The following is a 7,949-nucleotide window of genomic DNA, read 5'->3' on the forward strand; positions in this document are numbered from 1 at the left end:
GGTTATCTGGGATTGTAACTGGCTGCTCTGGGGGCTGGGAGGAAACAACAGCCCAAGGGGAAGGGAAAGTGACTTTCCGAGGAGTTGGTTCCCCTCTCTTTCTGGAGGTCTGGCTGGCTAACACGGAACCACTTCCTTCAGTCTACCCTGGGCCTTCCCCTTCATATATCCTGATAGCCAGAACCAGCCACGCAATAAGTAGAGGTCATCAGGTAACTAACAATAAAAACACCAGGCTGGGCTCATGCCTGTAAACCCAGAACTTTGGGAGGTGAGGCAGGTGGATCACAAGGTCAGGAGTTAGGGACCAGCCTGGCCAACATAGTGAAACCCCATCTCTACTAAAAAAATACAAAAATTAGCCGGGCATGGTGGCGTGCGCCTATAATCTCAGCTACGCGGGAGGCTGAGGCAGAAGAATTGCTTGAACCTGGGGGGCAGAGGTTGCAGTGAGCCAAATTCTTGCCACTGCACTCCAGCCTGGGTGACAGAGCCAAGACTCCTACAAAAAAAAAAAAGGCCAGGTGCGGTAGCTCACGCCTATAATCCCAGCACTTTGGGAGGCCGAGGCAGGCGGATCACGAGGTCAGGAGTTTGAGACCAGCCTGGCCAACATGGCAAAACCCCGTCTCTACTAAAAATACAAAAATTAGCCGGGCGTGGTGGCATGTGCCTGTAATCCCAGCTACTTAGGAGGCTCAGGCAAGTGAATTGCTTGAACCCATAAGGCAGAGGTTGCAGTGAGCCGAGATCGTGCAGCTGCACTCCAGCCTGGGCAACAGAGTGAGACTCCATCTAAAAAAAAAAAAAAACAAACAAAAAATAAAAAAAGAAGAACACCAGAGATACAGCTCAGCCAGGGGAGGGGCGTATGGGGAGGTATGGGGAGGAGCCAGGCATATAGAAGGCCCTCAATAAATATTTAGTGAATGAGGCCAGGTGGTAGCTCACACCTGTAATCCCAGTGCTTTGGGAGGTGGAGGATGGTTTGAGCCCAGGAGTTCAAGGCTGCAGTGAGCACTCTAGCCTTGGCAACAAAACAAGACCTTGTCTCTAAAAAAATAAAGTAAAATAAAAATAATTTGGCGAATATGTGCGTGAATGAATGAACAAGTGAAGCAAATTAGGATCTTTCCCTTTAAGTCAAAGACAGAGTCTTTCAGAGATGGGTCTCCCATGGAAATAAGGACCCAGTGGGAGAAAAGATCATGAAAGGCCACAATAAGTAGTAACTTAATTAGCTTTCAAGCAGAATTGCAAAGAGGTCTAATCAATCAGCTGTTTATAGTGGACACACTGTGCTGCTGATCATCTATTTTAAAAATGAAGAGCAAGAAGCAAATATTCTTTTACGACTACAAATACTACCTAGTATGGTATAGGTAAATGCATATATAGGTAAAAATTACCTCATATGGTATTACATGAAATATCATCTATATAATATAGTTATATTAATATAATATATAAATATATACAATATAAATATATAAAATAATATAAACATAATATATATAACATTTTACATAATACCATTCATTCCTAAATTCTGGGAATTTGGCAAAACAAAATATAATGAAACACACACACACACACACGCAAATCCCAATTCATTTTGCCGTAACTGTCATTGAGGAACAAATTTGAATTACATTGAAATGAAAGCACAAAGTCTGAAGTGTTTTTATGTGTTTAAGAACCTGCAATGGAAAGTTTCCCAAAGGCAGATGAGGAAATTGAGGAGAAAGACAGCACAGCAGCAGTGGGACTGCAGCGGGAGGATATTGGAGTGGTGGAGAAGGCAGTCAGCATAGGCTGGGGACTTCATGAGGAGAGCTTTTGACTAGGCCTGTGGGGTAGCGGCCCTGCAGAGATCAGGAAATTGGCTACATAGAGAAATTGAGCAAATAGATATTTAGATACCTTGAGGACAACGGGAGCCAGATTCCTCACTGATGGGGAAGGGATGTACAAATATGCAAAGGAAAAGGGCTAGAATGAACCCTGGGATGTTGCATTGGAATAGGAGGTATTGGTGTGAGGTCATGATTTTCAGTATACATAGATAGATATGGAAGTAAATGTAGATATAAATGTGTGTACATGCATACATATATTTCCTGGTTTGATGCACTGAGAAAACCTGGGAGCGATGACACTCCAGTAACAATAGGTGCACATAAAGCACAGATCTTGGTTTCTAACTACTGTGCTTCATTAATAGAACCAGGACTTCTTGGAGTAAATGGCTAATTACAGGGCCAGGGCAGGTAGGACAAGATAAGCCTGGAACATCTTATTGTAGCAGAAAATAAGGAAGTACTCAAAGAGTGATGGGGGAGATGTTAAAATGATACAAAAATCAGTTTACAGGTGCTCCTGCCAGTAATATTGAGATTGCGTAAAAATCAAAATAAATAATGAAAGCAATGGATTAGAACTCTTCAAATAAAATGGGAGCTCATGAATCTACAATGATATAAATAACTAAGTGAATAAGTAGAAGAGAAAGTTCTTTCTTACAGTATAATGCTGTCTTAGTCCATTTTATGCTGCTGTAACAGAATACCACTGACTGGGTAATTTATAATGAAATTTTTATTTGGCAAATAGTCCTGGAGGCTGTGAAGTCCAAGAGCATAGCATTAACATCTGGTGGGGGCCTTCTTGCTACATCATGTTGAAAAGTGTTGCATGGGCTGGGTATGGTGGCACCTGTAATCTCAGAATTTTGGGAGGCTGAGGTTGGAGGATCACTTGAGCCTAGAAGTTCATGACCAGCCTGGTAAATATCTTGAGACTCTGTCTCTACATTAAAAAAAGAAAGAAAGAAAGGCATGCATTGGTGTGAGGGAGCATGAGAGAGAGAGAGAGAGAGAGAGAGGGAGAGGGAGGAGGGGAGGAAAGGAGCTGAACTCATCCTTTTATCAGGAACCCACTCTTTTGATAACTAACTCACTCCTGAGACAACAGCATTAATTCATTCATGAGAGAAGAGCCCTCATAATCATCTCTTAAAGGTCCTATCTCAAAATATTGTTGCATTGGGAATTAAGTTCCCAACAAATAAACTTTGGAGGACACATTCAAGACATAGAAAATGGGATGGGTGCGGTGGCTTACACCTGTAATCCCAGCATTTTGGGAGGTCGAGGCAGGTGGGTTGCAGACCAGCCTGACCATCATGGTGAAACCCTGTCTCTACTAAAAATACAAAAGTTAGCCAGGTGTGGTGGTGTGTGCCTATAATCCCACCTACTCGGGAGTCTGAGGCAGAAAAATAGCTTGAACCTGGGAGGTGGGGGTTTCAGTGAGCCAAGATCACCCCACTGCACTTCATTCAGCCTGGGAGACAGACTAAGACTCCATCTCAAAAAAAAAAAAAAAAGAAAAGAAAAAGAAAACATAGAAAATGCCAACTAACATGTAAAAAAAGTTAGAAATTTTCCATCTAACAACCATCATAGTTAAATTAATTTTAGGAAAGAAACAAAGTTGTGTGCTAAATCTATTGGGTAGAAGTGGGGTAAGGAATGAGGTTTTACATAATTTAAACTAGCTCCCTCAAGTCACTGATTAATTACAATAAGGAGAAAAGCAACCTTACAGAGAAGGAGCTTTAATAGACATCATATTAATCAAGTGACCAAAGTCGACATCACCAGTAATGAAACAAATTGACGTCACATGATGAGATGCAATAAGAATGCACCATCACTTCTGTAATATTCTGGCCAAAAGGACATAACTTGAATCTAATCATGAGGAAACACCGGAGAAACCAAATAGGAAGACATTCCTCAAAATGACTGGTCTGTAGTTTTTATAAGTGTCAATGTCAGGAAAGTCAAGGAAAGGCTGAGGAAGGGTTCTGGTTAAAGGAGGCTAGAGAGACATGATAACTGGGTTAAATGAGTGGTTTGGGTTGGCTTGTTTGAGCCAAGCATATTAAAGGAATTATTAGGATAATTGGCAAAACTGAAAGGAATTCTGGGTGGGAGGCTATATGGGAGTTCTTTGTGTTAACTTTATAACTTTTCTCAAAGTTTAAAATTATTTCAGGCTGGGCACAGTGGCTCATGCCTGTAATCTCAGCACTTTGGGAGGCCAAGGTGGGAGGATTGCCTGAGCTCAGGAGTTTGAGACCAGCCTGGGCAACATGGCAAGACCCTGTCTCTATAAAAAATAAAAAAATTGGCTGGGCACGGTGGTATACTATAAACTGTAGTCCCAGCAACTTGGGAGGCTGAGGTGGGAGGATTGCTTGAGCCTGGGAGGTCAAGGCTGCAGTGAACTGTGATCGTGCCACTGCACTCCAGCCTGGGTGACAGAGTGAGACCCTGTCTCAATAAATAAATAAATAAAATTGTTTCAATTTTAAAAATTAAGAAAAAAGGTAGTTGGGGGGAAGAATTGAGCCCTCACACTGCTTTGATTCTGGACTGACTCCTGTGCCAGCTTTTTGTCACCCCCTCCTCCTTACCCCCACCACAGAGATCCACAGACAAGCTGGGGCCTGAGGGCACTGGCCATGGAGAGAGACAGGCCCAGAGAGAGCCTCATCTTCTCGAATAATAGAGAATGGATACAGGAAGAGGAAGATTATTCAAATATTTCTTGGTAGAAATAACTTTGTGCTGTTTCAATGGTTATAGTAAACACATGTATTTTCATAATTTGGGGGGAGAGATTTAATTTTTAAAAAAGAAGAAAACAAAAGAGTTACAGACTGGACTGAGGAAAGGGTGGCTGTGAGGATAGAGACTGCACTCAGCTCAGGTACTCTAAGAAAAGGGCTGGGTGGTCTCCAGCTGAGAGAAGGGCCAATGAGGGATGGGGCTAGGAGAAGACACTGGTCTAATAACTGAGGCTAAAAAACAGTGTTGATGGAAAACCCAAGGGGATGACTGAGAGGTCCCAAAAGATCACAACCTTCTCCTAACACATTATCCCAGGTTTTAGGAATGACATTAGGTAAATCTACCAAAGAAGCTCGAACCTTCTTAAACCTAAGAAGTATATCATGCAGGGCGCCTGCACAACAGTTTCAAGTCAGGCTGTAAATTAGAATGACCCAGGGAGCTTTGGAAAAAATCTTTCTTGGCTGGATTCAGTGGCTCATGCCTGTAATTCCAACACTTTGGGAGGCTGAGGCAGGAAGATCACTTGAGGTAGAGACCGGTCTGGGTAGTGTAGTGAGACCCCATCTCTTAAAAAAAAAAAATCTGTCCTAGCTACTCAGGAGGATGAGGTGGGAGGATCGCTTGAGCCAGGAATTCAAGGCTGCAGTGAGATACGATCATGCCACTGCACTCCAGTGTGGGCAACAGAGTGAGACCCTGTTTAAAAGAAAAAATCTGGGCCTGGGCCCCATGCTAGAACAATAGGGAGTGGGGCCTGGTGTTAGTGGGTTTTTTAAGGTTCAATAAAAAGATATTTCCTGCATCGTCTAAGCCAGTTTTAGAAATATCATTCCCCTTGCCAGAAATTGTTTTATTTTTTAGGGAGGGATAAGTGAGGAAATTTTGACCAACAAGACAAAAGGGGGAAAGCATTACCCTTTCTGATAAAGAAGCACACAGGAAGAGATGCCCTGTAACTATTGGATGTTATCTTACCTTATAATGATGCCTGGAACTGCAACAGCTATTTTGCTACCATGAGGCAAAGCTGCGAAAAGCCAGAATGTAAACTCCATGAACACAGATATTTTTGTTTCTTTTTTTTCAGTGTGTTTCCTGTGTGCCCAAATCAAGGCCAGGCACAAATAGGCACTTAGTGAATGTTCATTGAATAAAAAACCCGATAACTTTGTTGAGGTGCTGAATCAAGCAACCCTGAGATGACTTCCCCTCTGGACTTCTTGTTAGGTGAAGCAATACATTTCTTTCTTTCTTTCTTTTCTCTTTCTTTCTTTCTTTCTTTCTCTCTCTCTCTTTCTTTCTTTCTCTCTCTCTCTCTCTTTCTTTCTTTCCTTTCTTTCTTTCTCCCCTCCCCTCCCCTCCCCTTCTTTCTTCTTTCTTTCTTTCTCTTTTTCCTGAAACAGAGTCTTGCTCTGTTGCCCAGGCTGGAGTGCAATGTCTTGATCTTGGCTCAATGCAATCTCTACCTCCTGGGTTCAAGCAATTCTCCTGCCTCAGCCTCCCGAGTGGCTGGGATTACAGGCGCAAGCCACCACGCCTGGCTATTTTTAGTTTATTTTTAGTAGAGACAGGGTTTCACCATATTGGCCAGGCTGGTCTCAAACTCCTGACCTTGTGATCTGCCTGCCTCAGCCTCCCAAAGTGGTGGGATTACAGGCATGAGCCACTGCTCCCAGCAGAGCAATACATTTCCTTATGGCTTAAGCCATTCAAGTTATGATCTTCCCTCTCCCCGCCCCCTGAGATGGAGTCTCGCTCTGTCACCCAGGCTGGAGTGCAGTGTCGCGATCTTGGCTCACTGCAACCTCCACCTCCCGGGTCCAAGTGATTCTCTTGCCCCAGCCTCCCGAGTAGCTGGGATTACAGGCGCCCACTACCATGCCTGGCTAATTTTTGTATTTTTAGTAGAGACGGAGTTTCACTATGTTAGCCAGACTGGTCTCGAATTCCTTACCTCAAGTGATCCTCCTGCCTTGGCCTCTCAAAGTGCTGGGATTACAGGCATGAGCCACTGCGCCTGGCTGAGTTATGATTTTTTGTTATAGCTGAAGGTATTCAACAGATTCAGATAGATACAAACTTATAAGAGGACAAAATCAGACACATATATCAGTACAAAGAAAGAGGTTGACCCTCAGAAAAATGTGGAGCAGAGATGGAGAGAAAGAGACTGGCAGGGAAGGGCAGAGAGAGAAACATATGCACACATACACACACACACACACACACACACACACACACACACAGAGAGAGAGAGAGAGAGAGAAACAGAAAGATGGGACAATGCGATGCAGAAAAAGGGAGTGAGAAGCCTAACATCATTCGTGGAGGAAAAACAATTGTAAATTGAAAAAAATAAGAGTAACCATTGTCAGAATTTAAAGTGTTTTAATTCCTATCTGAATTTTAAACAGCAGTTGGTATTGATAATCCTTTTTCTCATTCTTAACAAAGAACTAATTTCTCCGAGAAAATGAGGTGATGTTTACTGAAATTAAGGTTTTTTTTGATATAATTTCTTTAGGATATTGTTGGTAAGGTTAAGTGATGTTGCAGTTTTACCTCTAAGGGCATTCACTAATTCAAATCAGTATCTTGAAGTGGGCAGGAACTTGCCCAAGCTCGAGGTTACCCGCTTGGTCTTAAAACAATTATCTCCAATGATTCTATACAAATAAAGTTAAACAGATTATAAGAAATAATAGTATCCAAATCCCACCTATGACTCATCTCCCTTTGTCTTTTTACATGGATAACAGGCAGAGAAGTATGTCAGAAGTTTTCTGCACAACGTGTTCTTGTTTTTGACTTTGGCGAAGTGCTCATTTGCAAAAACATACTGAAAACCTGTGTCCCCGCCTGATAGTTTCTCTTTCCCTCTTGCAGTGGCCTCAGTATCCATCCATTTGCTCATGACAGAAACCTGGGAGTCACTCTCGATTTAGCCTTCATCTTTAGCAATCAGGTGCTGCCGTTCTAGCTCTGAAGCACCCTGACATCATCCCCCCTCCCTCCATCACTGTCACTGCCCTCTTACGTCGGGATTATGAAAACAGTGTCCTAGTTAATCTCTGCATCTTCTAGTTGTTCTCCTTACCTCCAGCCTTGACTCATACTCCCCCCATCCCATCTATTTTCCGCTCCACAGGCAGTAATCTTTCAAGAACATGTAACTGGCTCCCAGAAGCATTCAGGATAAAGGCTAACTTCTTAGATGGCTCACTCACATCCCTTCCTGACATGGCTGCACTTATCTGTCTGGCCTCTTCTCAACAGAGAACAGCCAGTATTCCAGACTCCAGGCAT

This window comes from Pan paniscus, chromosome 1 (genome assembly GCF_029289425.2).
Source record: "Pan paniscus chromosome 1, NHGRI_mPanPan1-v2.0_pri, whole genome shotgun sequence".
In the NCBI taxonomy this organism is placed as follows: Eukaryota; Metazoa; Chordata; class Mammalia; order Primates; family Hominidae; genus Pan; species Pan paniscus.